This window comes from Coloeus monedula, assembly GCF_965178545.1.
Source record: "Coloeus monedula genome assembly, chromosome: 1".
Taxonomy (NCBI): Eukaryota; Metazoa; Chordata; class Aves; order Passeriformes; family Corvidae; genus Coloeus; species Coloeus monedula.
The window spans coordinates 79,332,438-79,348,561 of record NC_138781.1 but is presented as its reverse complement, the minus strand read 5'-3'; the positions used below and the strand labels follow the sequence as shown (position 1 = coordinate 79,348,561).

At 36.0% G+C, this 16,124-nt stretch overlaps 1 protein-coding gene across 1 annotated transcript in view; it reads right to left on the bottom strand.

The window, feature by feature from the left end:
• The window catches only part of LOC309572095 (cadherin-10), a gene marked incomplete at both ends in the record, with an annotated part of 60,641 nt that overhangs the window by 35,570 nt on the left and 8,947 nt on the right, over nt 1-16,124 (bottom strand). The gene's annotated exons all lie outside the window — the stretch shown is intronic.

Sequence of the window (16,124 nt, the reverse complement as noted above, 5' to 3'; positions counted from 1 at the left end):
TCTGCTAAGAAACCTTTGCACCACAGTTCTTAAAGTATATTTTTATGTTAATACTGACCTTTTCTTTCCTTGAAGAGATCCTATTAAAAATTCACAACTGCTGTGCTAGTTGTAAATTCACTAAGCAGATAAAGAACATGGCTAAATACAAGACAATTAAGGAAAACAGAACCACTGGTTTCATGAAATAATAATTTTTTAAAATTTCATTTCGTATTATTTATAGTTCTCCTAGATTGGGGAACATTTCATTTTAAGTCATTATCACTTTCACTCCATCAACTAATGTAAATAGCCTAAAGGAAAAAAATCCCCCAAATTTATTAAGCATTCAATACTGATTTAACACCCATTATATAAGTTGTATAAAGCTTGACTTCTCATATATAACTTGCTGCCCTGACTATCTTTATATAAAAAATTATTCAATTATGGTTTTTTGTTCAGTACAGTAGTGTGGATGATGGCTTATTTGATCTTTTGGATACAGTTATCATAATTTGTCTCATCACCTTGTTGGAAAGGTCTTTCCAATCTCATTGATTTTATAATTAACTGAAAGAAACTGGCACTCAGATTTATTTTCACCATGAAATATATTCTGTTTGTAAACTTACTTTTGACTTCAGCAGAAAGATCAAATCAAGCAGAAGCTCTTTCAACAAAAATGAAATGCAAATATAAAAACTTTTTTTAAAGTCACACCCAAGAAATATCAGAATATTCCAAAAAGTTTGACAGAACTAGTGCATTTTTTATTTCTAAAAATAGTTATTTAAACACATAATAACAACATCGATTAGATCTGCAGTAAGATTATATTCAGTCATGTGAAGAGCTTTGGTTAGTTTAAGCTTACATTTCAGATCATGAAAAATGTCATACATGCCTCATAGTATAAATATCCCCCTTGCTATGCAGCCAAGAATATATTTCTCTTTTTCATCTATGATCCCTTTGTATTGTCTTCCATAGCACCCATTTAAAGTATTAGAAGTAAAAATATTCAATTATTATATACTATATTATTTTGAATGTGTCTTTCCTTGTCTTTTGTGCTGAAACCAAACATACAGAGTGGACTGGTAGGATAAGCCGAAGTCAAACAGTAAACTTCTATGTTGTGAAAAATTTTCAAACACTGAACATTTCCCACAGACTTGAAATATGTGGAACAGACAGAAGTCACCAGGAATCTTGGATCAAACCCTTCATGGTAGAAATTTGAATACTGTTATGTTCTGAACTTTGATTTTCTACAAAGTATTTAGAGCTATTAAACTTCGCTTACACTACACACATGTATGTTTACTTTACAAAGTGAGTATCTTCTTACTGTTTCTTTTCATTCTACAATAAATTAAAAAAAATAGGAAACTCCACCAAAAATAAAGAGTAGGAAGGTAGATGTTAAGAAAAATCTTTTGCAAATAAATATATTTCTTTCTTTTGCTTCTATTTCTCTTGATGACTTCAAACTGAAGATTTCAAGCCATTCTCAAGCCTCTTTTGAGGAATGAATTTTTAAAGTGAATTTTAATTCCTCAGTCTCCTCCCTTGATGGTCCACAAAAACTGTGACCTTTCACGCCTCCAATTAACCCTTTCACCCTTCTTTTTAAGGGACTCAACAGTATCTTCCAGGCTGTGTCCCATTTTAAAAGGTCATTTAGTGTAAGTAGTCGTTAAGTGTTTTCTCCTCCATGTCTTCATAGAATATAATTTCATCTTCTAAAACATTTTGGTCCTAGGAACTTGCTGCTGGTCCATGACCACTCTATGAAATATTTTCACAGCAAGAGTGATGAAGAGCATGATAAGAGGCTGCTCTTCCTTAGATGTCTGAAAAAAATATAAAATAAGGTCCTGTTTGAGAGGGATCTTTAAATGGGCACATTGCAGTTTTCCCATATGCTTTCCAAAGCCAGGCCTCGTAAATTCTCACAAAAGTTGACAATAATGTATTGATGCTGCAATATCTGTTCTTTGACTCAGAAACCAGTTAGCAGTCTGGCAAAATCCATTCTAATAAACTATCTCCAGAATAGCATAACTCCATGCAAACAGTTCCCACCAAGAGTGTTTGGACAAATTTAACGTACAAGTGATGCATGGAAATTGTTTTGGAGAGTGATAGTTAACAAAACCATGCCAGGAATTTGTAAAATAATTTAGCAATCCCAATAATCATATTCTGGTGCCTTAAAATGTTGCCTGGCACTACAAGCCTGAACAGAGTAGTGAGGAGAACTAAATCAGAAAACTAAGAAAATCCCTGAACTAAAAACTATTAAGCTTTTGAACGATTGTATTTCGATCCAATTCAGCATGAAAAGATCTTTTAATATACTTATTTGTCTAATATGTAAGGTACTATCATTTTCTATGGCTTTCCACTGCCTCTCCTGTAGCTATGTGTAAATCTTAGTAAGGTAATTTGGAAATTATTTTTTATGCCCACAAAATCATTAACCTATTACCTCTGCCAAATTCAAACTTTATACTTGTGCGGGTTTTTTGGTTTGTGTGGATTGTTCGGGATCTTTTGTCTGTTTGTTTGTTTTTTCCCCCACACATATATTAGCCAAAAGTCTGGAAAGGGAGCTGAGTAAAAGACTGAAACATCCACATAAAGACTTCTAGGGAGATGAGAGTTGAATTTCACAGTAACATGTTTAAAAGGAATACCAACCTTCATAGCTTAGAAGAACACTTAAAGCTATAACACTGTGTTGTTTAAAAAAATGTTAATAATGCCTTTGGCAATCCAATTTAAATTGTATGCATATACATAAGAGTCCAGAGTTCTTGTAGAAAAACTTCAAATTCAGAATAACATTTCCAAAGGTCTTTTTGGGTGATCAGGAAACACAAGCTATAGATACAATGAGCAAGTCTTCCAGATATAATTCAAGGGGTGAAAATGCACAGTATATATAAACAAGGAAAGAGAATGCCTCTCATTTTGGTTTTTTATCTCTTAATTCAAGCTAGATGTTACCAGAGGAATCAAGGTGACTAAAGGCTGCCCAGTGTGCTTCACAGCCCTTTACAGTGAATCATTACCCAGCTCTGAAATTCATGACCAGTGTGTCAATCAGCGCTGCAGAGCTTTTTCATTTTACTCAAGTACTAAAAAAATGTTCTGCGAAAATATTTCTCTGCTACTTTTAGTATAAAGTGTTTCCTATAGTTATTTTGGCTAATGGGCATCTGTGATTCATGTCAGCCAAGCTGAGAAACGGAAAGACATCTGTTTCGTTTAGCAATTTCATTGCACAAAATGATCAGCTGTGAAGATGTGGTTTTGTTTTCATATCTGTCACTGATATTTTGCAAACTCCTATTTCAGTGAATTTCTTGCTGTTCTTCTACAGAAATACTTCCCTTTTCAGCTGCACTGGTATATGTATTTTAGGTACATTTTTTCTCACTTTATAGGAAATCAGAATGTCAGCTGGTATTATTTTATATAGCCCTGTTTCATCATACAGAAATTGCAATTACCATGAAAGACATTTTTACATATCTTCTATCTAAATTGGTTGAACAAACTTTTTAATCCAGAAGGATTTCATATAAATAGAAAAGGAAGGTCTTGTTAAACAGAAGATAATATTTACAGAGGGCCACAAAATGGAGTGTTATGTGAATACTTAAAAATGAAACTGAATTACCGATCCAAGACAGAGATAAAAACTGGTTTTAAGAGACAGATATACTTTTTCTTCAACTGCAGGAAAAAAACCCAGAGTTAATTAACATATTATATTCTTCTTTAGGGTAAGTGCAACCATAAACAAAATGAGTTCATGAAAAGATACCCCAATCAAATTCAGCTCAACAACTTTTTAGATCTGTAAAAGACCTTTGTAAAAATACTTTCAAAGGACTTTAGTTGAACAACATAATTATTCCGCTTTGGAAATTACTTGAAAATTACAACACAGGAAATCCATGTTAATTGGCATCCAGTGATTCAAACTAAACCTGTCCACTCAGGAATTTAGGGTTTCTCCCCACCTTCCTCCATGAATTCCACTAAATTCTGAAATCTCCCAGAATGAATATAAAGTATGTGGACTTTTTTTCTAATAGCATACAAAGTGCTAACCCTATTTTCACCGAAAAGCAACAAGATGCTACTGTGAAAAACAGAGAGAAGATTGGGCTAGTCAGATCTATTTTATCACACAAGCTACTTCTGGAATTCAAAATGATTTATGACAATGCCAGATAAAGACTTTAAGATTTGTCACACCTATTTCTATTTCAATTTCAAATTCAGAAGTCCCTCTATGAGTTTTTAGTGATTGGTATTCAAATAATTAGACAACAGATATGACTGTATTAAGAAACTTCCCTTTAGTTAGAAAACTTACTGTAGGCATTAATACAGTTCAAGTGCTTTTTAAATCTTAATTTAATAGGCTATAATGTATAGGACATTTTCCAATACAGTTTAAAGTTTTTGCAGCCTTTGCAAAATGACAGACTATTTTAATACTAGCCTATTAAATGCACTCTTACTCTCTTACTTTATAGTAGCCATTTTAAATTGTATAATGTAGCAATTTTTTTTCTACTTTCTTCTGCAATGTGTCGACATTTCAATTTTATCCAAGTATCACATTAACAATGAGACCTCAGTACACTCTTAAATTACTCTATCTTTTAGATTTTATTCAAATAAGCCTTGAATGTCTCCTCATTCTGAGGACAAATTGTAACCTATTAGCTTTTTTCTAAGTAATTATATTAGCAATGTGAAGCCAAAACACACCGTGGAAGCATTTGCCATTTCACTCAGTGTTCTAGTGCACATTTAATATTAGCAGCTTGACTGGATATTTAGTTGAATAATAATGATTTTCTCTCTAAACATTGTCACAACAGTTGGCAGATTTGACATGAAGTCAACAAAAAATAATTGATATAGAGTTTCCACAATGGATATATTTATTTTAAGCATCATGAACTGAACTGTTAAATGATGCAGTTGTTTAACATTAGCTGCACTTACTGTAAAAGATTTTCAGTAAGTAAAGCTGTAAAAGACCAGCTCATATCCTGTGTGGTATTCCCTCAGTTGGCAGATTTAACTGGCATGGCTTTAAGCCACATTTTACTCACCAAAGAGGTTCACTTATTTAAATTTATCTGAAAGGTAACCTTTTAAGCAACTTTTTTCAGTGATTCTGTAATTTGCACTAGGTTTTATTGAGACATGTCACACATTAAATTTTCTCACTCAGTTATATTGTCCGTTTGCCAGGGCTATTCTACTGTGTGTTATTTAAGAGAAAATGGGCAGAAAAGGAAAAGACAGATTTCAAAAAATGCTTTGTGAGACTGGGAAAGGTAAGGGGTGAACAAACTAAAATGGAAGCACAACAAGTAATGTAAGATGAGGAGTATTCTGAAATTCTTTTGCAAGAAGCAGAAATGAAAACTCCAGTCTGCAATGCATTTTCAGACTGTATTTGCTTAACTTGATTCACTGTCAGAAGGAAAGATAAAAATATTTTCCACCATTTTTATTGATAAAGATCACAGCAGTTCCTTGTTGTTCAAAATTTGTGTTTGTTCTTACCAATGTTTTAAAATGGTAAGAGATAAATTATAATTAGTAATTTTTTTTAGCATTTCTTTCCACATCCCTGGATGTAATAATATCTATCACATAAATAGAAATATTATTTTCACAGCCCCCTACAATCTTCACTATGGATATAATCTTGAGAGTTCTCAGTTTCCAGAAACTAACCATACAGCAAATAGATTTTTTCATCAGTAGATTTATATCTTTTTCCTATTACTGTAGCTTATTCTAAAGGGAAAAGTCAGAGCAGGTAGATGGTCTTGTCACTGACAAAATATTCTAAGATTTCAGGTGAGAAAGGCAGGAGTTTTTTTAAAGACACATCATATGAGCAGCAGCAAAAGGTCTTTCATAGATGCACTAAGTCAATATACCAATACCCAAACTCCCTCCACAAGCCGAGATCTTTAGCTGATGTTCAGAGAGTTAAAACAAGAAAGTTTCAGCTTCATTAGGTTGTGGCAGCTTCCACTCCAGAAGACACAGAAGCATTGAGCTAAGATGGAAGACTAATTGAATGCCATACACCAAAAAGTTATTTCATAAGCCAATATTCATGTTGTTTCCAAATTTTAATGTAATAAATACAGCCTGTACATCAGGTAAAGACAGAAAGCAGAGAAGTGCCAGTGGACCTGAAGTGCCCTTACTTCCTGGCACCTCCAATAGATGTCCGGGTATGAATAAGCAGAAGGGAATTCTTGTGTTAAAAAGAAAAAAAGAAACCTGACCTATGGCAGTTGTTCAGGTCCCCATTCATTAAAACGCTGGACTGAACAAAGAAACATTGTTTGGTTCTCCTGCTGCTGAAATCAACTTGGCACAAGCCTACATTTCTACTTCTATGAGTAGACTCTGTACACTATCCTGTGGTCTCAGAATGAAAATACATTTGATAAGATTTTCCTCAGACTTGGTTGGAGGTTTTTTTAATATCCATTTTTTTTATGTGTTATGTTTTTTGGCTGTTTTTGACTAAAATAAAAATCTGCACTAAATATTTTATAAGGGATTAAGTAGTTTCCAGAACAATCTCCCTACTCCACCAAGGAACAGCCTAGGAAGGCAAATATGCTAAAACAACACATACTTTTCTTTTACTGAATTCACAATAGCTTCATGTATTTTAAAAATTAGAGGTTTGTCTGTTTAGTTTAAGGGGTTTTTTTTAGGAAAAGTCACCACTTATCCTTATACTCTCTACATTAATCAAAACGAAGTGGTTGTAAGAACCAGTTGTCAGTTTGGAGTTTTTTTGCAAAGAAGAATTATTTTATTAAAACGTATATATGTTTTCCTAAAGTAGCCTAGTTATTAACAAAATAACCATTAAAACAGAGTTATTTTTTATATATCCTAATGTACAGTTTGCACTATACATATAAAGCATTGAATTTTTTAAAGCAAAAGCAGAACATGTTTAAAATATTGATGCTTAGTTTATTTCACCTACTGCTGGAGGCCACTTAAAAATATGTTACACAAGATTGTCTTTGTTTCTGTCTGAAATCATTGTAACATGTAAAATGGTAAGAGTTTGAAGGTTTTCTGCCTTTGTGATGCATTTTCTCCTCATGTATACTCTCTATTTATCACACAGAACTGACTGACAATGTCTGTCAACCCAGGAAGTGGAAAATGTCAACTTCAGCAAAGGCTGTATATCAGAATTAAGGAACAAAAACCATTTTAATCATCTCCAAAACAGTGATATCCATGATAATATAGTAGTATTATTAAACTCAATCCCAAGGAAGGAAAGAGAGGGAAAGAGAGAGAGTTTACGTATTTTTTCATACCTTTCAGGAGACTTCTGATGAATCTGAATTGTTACTATATCTAATCATAGCAATTAAAACAATGAGGGATAAAGATGTCCTGCATCAATCCTGACTTCATTTATATCATGTTGAAATCAGTGAGACTACAGCTGGGAGAGAAATCTTATAACCCTAAACTGGTAGTCAAGGTATTAAATGTGGATTGGTGATAGAAGAGACGGGGAATACCTTTAAACTCTTAAATGCAACTCATATTTTTGTTTTTCTGTCAAGTTTTCCTCTTCTTCTACTAAATTATTAAATCTATTGTTCTAGGGAATAGTATTCTCAAGAAAAATCCTATCTATATATCAGTTACTAAATAAAGAATTGTAATTTAAATCATTACATAAAGTTACATTGCAGAATGGTTGTGCCACTGCTCAGTCACCCTCACAGGGCAAAAGTGTTTGCTGATGTTCAGAGGAACCTCTTGCCTTTTGGTTTGCACCCATTGCCTCTGGTCCTGTCACTGGGCAACTCAGAAAAGAGGCTGGCTCTGTCCTCTTTGCACCCTCCTCTCAGGTGTTTGTGTGCATTGATAAGATCTCCCGGAGCCTTCTCTCCTCTGGTGTCCAGAGTTGTAGCTCTCTCAGCCTTCCCTCGTATGTGAAGTGCTCCACTGCCTTAATCATTCTTTACTGGACTCTCTCCAGAGTGTTCATCTCTTGTGTTGGGATGCCTAGAACTGGACACAGGACTCCAGGCATGGCCTTGCACGTGTTGAGCAGGGAGGAAGGACCCCCTCTCTCAGCCTGCTGTGCATATGAGGCCATTCCTATCTGTTTTTTGAGAGCCTCATCCACTTGTTTTTCTTCATCAAGTGGCCTACAGCAAGCACCCATAATAAAGTCGCCTTTGCCCATCCTCCTTTTAATCCTAATCCATAAACTCTCCATTGGCTCCTCTCCCATCCCCGAGCAGAGTTCCATGTACTGTAGCTGCTCTCTCACATAAAGAGCAACTCCCTCTCTTCGTCTTTCCTTCCCATCCTTCCGAAGGAGTCTGTATCCCACCATTGCCACACTCCAGTCAAGGAAGTCATTTCACCAAATATCCATAATCCCAATGAAACCATGGTACTGCAGCTGTATGCAGATTTTTAACTCACTGTGTTTATTCCCCACACCTCATGCTTTACTATATAGGCATTTAAGAATGGAATTCCAGCATGCTGAGGTCCTGGAGACAGTTTGGGGATTTATCCACAATGGTGCCTTGTAGACATCTTGTGGGCACATCATAGGGAATTACAATCACATGATGAAATTTAATTGAATTCAATCATGTTTCTATTAACACTTTGTAGGTAGCTATAATTACAATTTAAACTTTTCCTACCAAAGCAGCATATTTTATTCCACTATCAGAGTGCAAAATAGCAAAACAACCAGATTTGGATATAAATCCTGGCACAAATGACACAGAGAATTGTATGTTATGTGTGTATACATAAAAGACAGCATCATCAGCCCCAGTGAACTCTATTCCTCAAATACTCTTACTGGGGGACAAAAAGCCCTTCCTGATCTTCAGTGATACAAATTAAGAACTGTACTCCACAGTAATTATTTTCCCTTGCAATGTTAATTGCTGGTTTAAAGAAAATGTGTTCTGTGGACTACATCACTGATGAAAGATTATTTCTAACTTATGTGAACTGTGGTAATCAGCTGATTGGCCCAGCCAGTATTTCCATAAAGCTTCTGTGACATTTACTGACATTTGTAAGACATCAAAAGCACCCTTTACTTAATCTCCCTTTTCCTAATTGCTAATAAAGTACACTATATTCATTATGCTGCTGGTGTTTCATTTTCTTTGTGTGGGGTTTTATATTTTGTCTATAGAACAAAAGAAAATCCTTTACAGTGCCTTTTTTTCCCCCCAGAATTAGTTCATTTTCACAGAGCTTTAGCTCTTGCCTTGTGTATTATTTGCTCCTACTTTCTTCTTTACATAGTAAAAAGAATTCTAAACTATCCCTGGAAAACTTCCTGCTTCTCTTTTATGGTATACAGACTTACATGGCACTTGAAATAGTATTCCTTACTCCTTTAATGACTTTGTTTTCTATAGCATGTCATTATCCTTTCCTAGAATACATCAGTATTACTGAAATCTCTTCCATTATTCTTAAATGATGAGCCTTGATTAATCCTGTGCAGCTCTTTCCAGTGGCACAGCCATCAGCAGTCCTCTATCTATTCTATTTATTTTACTTGGCTTTTAGTAGACAACATGCCACTCCTGACACATAGAGAATGGTCTGTCACATAACCTGACCTAACTAAATAGGTCATTAAGCAGTTTCCATATATTCCAACTGTATTATGTATGCAGCAGTCTCATTATCCTTTTTGAATGAATGACCTAAGATAACCTGCTGATTGCTGGAGGTATTTCTAAGTCCTCTATGGCATCTTCAGTAGCAACACTGTGTAAAAATGTGGCTGTACAGTAGTTCTTACGAGGGACAGGTATTTTAAAAGTACCAGAGGAATGGAGAGTTCTGTTAAAATTTTTAAGTAAAAAAACCCCACATAAATTAACAAAAGGTCTTTTTTTTTCTGTCTCCTCATATATGTATTTATTTGCTGTATGGCTCTACCCAAGTGGCCTCTCCTGCAACTCACATATTCTACTTGCCACATTATTTCACATTTTACAAGTACTTTCACTTAATTAAAACTTTTCTTAAATTTTAGTAACATGGCTTGGAACACTGCCTTATTCTATCTTTCTTTCCTGTTTCCTTTCTCAAAATGGATTTTCATGACATTTCTTTAAATTCCTACTCATTAAAGCAAAATTTTAAAAATAGAACTCTTTTTCTCTCCCTATTAACCTCACCTCTCACAGAGTTGCATTAGTCAATTTTTTCACTGCCAAAACTTAAAATATCAATATAATTTTAATAATTTAGTACTAAGATAGATAATTTCTATCCAAGATTGCCTAGGTAGTAATAGTTGCCTATTATTATATTCACTCCAAAATAACATTTCTTAAATATTTCTAATTCCTAAGGATACCATTTATAATGGAATTTACAATCATCAGCATGGAGCCTCAAAAATTTGAATTTATGCATACTTTACAGCAAATGTCATATCTCAAAATGGATATGCAAACATTGTCATTAGAGGATGGGGTTCTTGATATAGAAAGAAGAAATCTGTATTACTACTTGATGTTTCTGTATATCAAGTATAATTTATTCTATTAATCCCTATATTGTAACATATGTATTTCTAAATTATATATAATTACTAAAAAAAACCTATTAAAACATTTTAGGAATAAAACCAAGAAAAGAACTTTGGTAACATAAACCAGTTTCTAAACTACATGATAGGAAAGAGTACTTGCTTGAGAATTATTAAGAAAGGACAAACATTCTCAACAAAAGAAAACCCAACCAGGACCTAAAAATCCCTCTGATCACCAAAACATTGGCAGTGAAGGACAGTATGATTACTCCTAACTTCACACCAAGGGTAAGCTTCATATGCCTATGTCTTCCCCTGCAACTGCTTTGAGATGCATACTTCAGCAAGTTTAAAGGAACAGCAGGATTGAAGGAATAAAATTTCAGAGGCAGGGAGAGCACCTACACTACTGCCTAAATAAAAATGTCACCAGAAAAGTTCATTTGGGATGGGTCTGCATTGTGTGTAAAACAAAAATTCTAAATCCAGGTAGCATAACTGGACTGTAGGCCGTAGATCTAGGAAACAGAAGAAAGGCACAGAGTATCTGTGCAAGCCAATATGAAGAAGCAAAGGTTTTCTACAACCTTGATAAGGAGGAGATTAACAGAATTGCTGTTGAGCACCAAGGTTTTCTTCAGCTGTTACATGTCCTTGCAAGTATGCAGAATCTTTTCCCACTCAAATTTTTCATGCCCAGTCATCTGAATTTACAGCGCAGCAATTGTTGCAACTTCATAGTTTTAAAAACTACAATACCATGAATATCCCAGAACATTATTTTTCTTTGTTCAGCTTATATTTTCCATCTAGCTCTTTGCATAAATCTCTTCACGCATGCCTTTTTCGCATACCAAGCCTCCTAACTATTCACTAATAATTTTCTAAGCTCTGAAGTGTGTTCAGATGTGTAAGGTACCTTTGTACATGCCTTTCAGGCAACTGGATGGTCTGTGAATTGAATCTTTGAAATAAAAACAAGACAGCTTCTGTTCTCAGGCCTGAAGAGTGTAGGAACTGATCTCGGGTTATACATTTAAAATTGCTACAGACCAAAATATTGTAAAATTAAAGGACAAAGTGGTCTTGTCCTCCTTTAATGCTCTGAAGTAAATAGCCATTGAGAAACTCAGGAAACAAATAATTGTTTGAGAAAGTAACACTGATGAGTTGGACAATGATGTTTATTTACCCCTGCAAGTAAATCCTACTCTGTCTTCAGGGACTTCAGATACTTACTGCCTCAAAAAAGAAGGTATTAGAGGCTTTGGAAGAACTTGCCATTATAGTCTTTTGTCATGGTTTAGCATGCTTCAGCTTATTTTTAGTTCTCTTCAAAGACAAAAACACTCTTATAAATATAACAAAAACCTTCCAGCAGGAAGACATTTTAAAAGGGTAAACATCAACTTCTAACTTCTTAGAACTTTCTCCCTCATGGGTATTTTGTTGCAAGTCACCAATTTTTCCACAGTATTAGTCCCAGATCTTCCTTGTTATCTGTGTATACAGGATATTTAAAAGGTCATCTGCATCTGATTAAAAAAAAAAAATCAAGAGAAGGAAAGAAACCCCAAAACCTAAGGAGAATCAGCCTTTGAATTGCTGCTGAAATTATTGGCTATTTACACATTTATAAGTTCAAACAAGGTCTAGGTCAAACATTTGTAAAGCTCTCTTTTCTACTATGTTTTTTAATTCCTTGAGTGAATGAATGTACTGTGATGAAGTGGACTCTACTTTTTTTGAGTTGTGGCTTTGAATATAAATCATTTCAGTTTTATCAGTTCTTTCCCTTTGGATTATCTTTTTGTGACAAGTAGATACAATTTAAAAACCAAAAGATAAATTGAACTGAAAGGAACTGGAGAGTTCAGATTAAACCATTTCCCAGTTTCTTATACTCTTTTGAAGCATGATGCTGTTTTAAGTACAATGCATAATCAGATACAAACTAAATGAAAACCACCCCAGAGGGCTATAGCTGGTCTTCATAAAGACAGCAAAATGTATCCTATTTGTGATTTTACACCTGCTGGAAGTATGCCCGTAATTTAGACTGTCTTCCTTCTAAATATTCCTAACAACTGATAGATGTTATTTCACTTTGTGCTTACACAGATGAGAATTCTCTATTTAAGAAATCAGTTTCAAAGTGGCAGACTACTGCTACTGGGATTACTACGAGAAAAATTAAAATCTACCATTTTAAAATAGTTTTCTCAGATACTAAGAAAGCCAGTGGCAGGAAACCTCCCTCAGTGACTAGCAGAACCATATTGACCCCTCAGTCTCATTTACCACTTCTCATCAAATTGATAAATGGCTGGGACTCAAGTATCAATGTGCAAAAGAAAAATGGAGAAGTCAAATAATATTCTTCCCTCTTGTATCAAAACTAGATAGTTTTCATTAAATTATTTAGGTAAAGCTAGCCTGCCAGAACTCAAGAAGCATTTGGACAATGCTCTTAGGCACATGGTGTGATTCTTGGGGTAGTTCTGTGCAGGGACAGGAATTGAACTCAATCCTTGTGAGTCCCTTCTAGCTCAGGAGATTCTGTGGTTCTACGATTCATATATTCCCAGTGTTTTCCATTTACCATGCTAGCTCGAAGCACTCAATACCGTTAGATGTGTAGCTTCCATTTACTTGACAGAAGAGGAGGAAACAATATTCAGCTACTTGTCCCTACTCATATTGGTATTAGTTTATGAGTAGACTTGCAAAGTTTTTTGCATAAGGGCAAAGTACTTGAAAGTAATTAGATGGATGGATTTGGAAATACATTAAGTGAAACACCCACACTCTTTTGACAGTGGTATTTGTGAAGCACTCATAGCAGATTGAGTATGATGTAGCATGTAATTCTACAATACTGAGAACTATTGACACATGGTCAAGGAAATAATAAAAAACTGTTTTAATATATGTGAGCTAAGCATGTTATCATATAGAGAGCAGGTGCCTGGGTAGGGGCAGCGGCAGTACTGGGGGCTCTGCCGTGCATTCCCTATGCACAGTGCCAGGGCTGCCCGGGCCGGGCCCAGGCGGTGCCAGCGGCTGCAGCGGCCCCAGCGCAGGGCACGGCTGAGCCCCTCAGCCACGGGCGGGCGGGCGAGAGCCCCGGCGAAAGCCTGGCCAAGGGAGGGCAAAATAATGCCCCTGAAATATGACAGCAAATAAGAAATATTTTTTAGTGCTTTACCTCAAAAGTTAAACATACCAGTTTTAGTATGCAAAAGCTGTGCTTGAAACAGAAAGCTTTAAAATGCCTCCAAAGGGTCATTTTGGTCAGGAAGAACTATTAAATTAATTTAATTTTCAATTGATTCATAACTTTGTTTAGGAGAACTTAAAATTTCCATGAGTATCTTCCTCTACTTTGCACCTCCCACATTCAGTTTTAGTTTGTTTTCCGTAGAGGGAAAAAAATTAAAACCACCTCATTTTTGTCAAGATCTATTGCAGATTCCAATTCAAGTCCATTAAAATTTTAAACTTGTTAAGAATAACACTTATGGTCCTATAGAGGCCAAGGAGATATAAGAACAGATTATAAAATGAGTATTTGCTTGAAAGCTGAGCAAATATAATTTTAGATGTTATATCCCACTTCTTTGATTGTACCTCCTGCAGTTACCACGACCTTTAAAATGATGCAAAGTATGCCTAAAACTACCCATGGAAGTGAAAAAGGTCTTCTACTAAGGTTAGTGTTTAACTGCAAGCTGTTGTCTATAAGCACATTTACATGTGTCTACCTGAGATACAGATATGTCTACCTAAGCAATTCAGTGTCTCACTGTTCTTCTCCTATGTTTTTTGCCTTGCTTCTCTTTTTGGAATTGTAAGGACTTAAGGAGCACAGTTGCCTGTTTTGAACACTGTTAAGGCCATGGAAGGACTTTGCCATGAGATAAGCACAGAAGACAGTGACAGGATGGCGTGAACTCCAGGCCCAGCAGAGGGGAGATCTGGTTAGCTCATCCTGGTTAACACATCTGGACCAAAATCCCCACAGTGGCAAACTGTATAAAGCAACTGCTCGAACACGCATCATTGGTCAAACAAAGACCACCACAAGTTATGGGACAGATGGCATGTGTCACCATCAATGACCACCTAAGCCTACCCAAACATTCTTCCATGAATACCCAAAACTTGGACTGTAAGAGAAGCCCCACAGCAGGAACTTGAGATAAGATAAAGGTGGTACTGTTGTCCAAGCGTTACCTCAGATGTAGGGAGGTTAAAAAAACTGGAAGAGAAGAGGACATCGCTGATATTGAACATAAAGAACACAGAATTTATGGACCACAAGGAAAGAAAAAGCAGCAACTCTGCTGAATCGGCTCTGATTGTGTACAAGGTAATTCTGGCAGGGGGAGATCATGACCCACCAACTCAAAAAAATCACTGATTCAAAAGAAAAGGACTGAGCATGTGGACTAATTGGCATTAGAAGAGAGGGAATAATTTAACCAATAGAATAATAAAACTGTGCAGCCAATGAGCATTAATTCCTTTATTTTGAAAAATGTAGAGATGTTGAAAAGTTTTGAACGAGCTTGGGACCCCACCACCAAGAAGCCCAGGGTAAAGAAGGACCAAGAGGATGTCACTGTGTGGTGACTATATTCTTCTTCTCTCTTTCTCTCTCCCCCTCCCTGCTTCTTTTTTCTATTTCTTTGTATCTTTCTACCTCGCATTATATTGTTAAATAAGATCCACACTGTTGACTTAGGCATATGGTCTCATTTGCACCTTAATTTGACCAGAGATATCTCTCAATAATTGGATCATAACAGGAGCCTTGGAATCTCGGAGCATGGTTTACACCTTGGGTTCACTTTATTCACCAATTAATCACTTGCCATGAGTGTGACACAAGGTCCTCCGGAAATTACCTGTATATGGATATGTGATGTGAGCCTGAAACTGGCACAAACTTCACTGCCTGTGAAGATTTGATGCAGCTGCAACCTGGACCCACAGAACTTCCCTCTTCTCATCATACCAATTGGTAATGAAAACATTCCCATTTGATTAAAACTAGATTTACACTGTTAGCCAGAAAGTCTTTTTCCCTATCAACACCCATACCAGCATTGGCATGCTGTTGGGGTCTCCTCCCCCGCCGTGCAGCCCTGGGAGAGGGGCCCTGAGGGGACAGACACGGGGTTTCCCTGCCCCTGCTCAGCCTCGTTCCGCATTGGTTGGTTTGTGTTCCCTGCGCAGGCAGAAGGACCCTTGGTCCCGTGACTGGAACAGTTCCTCGGCAGATCCCGGCCATGCGGCTGGAGAAATAAACATCTCTGAAACAGCTATCAAGAATCTGTCCGTCCATATATATTTCCTTTCCACGGGACTCCTGGTTTGGTATATGCATGTTGCAGGATCCCCACTGCAACATAATGGTGGAAAATTGAGAGCAGAACGATCCCCGATCCCTAAGCGACTGATTTGTGTGAGTAAACCCTGGAAACTT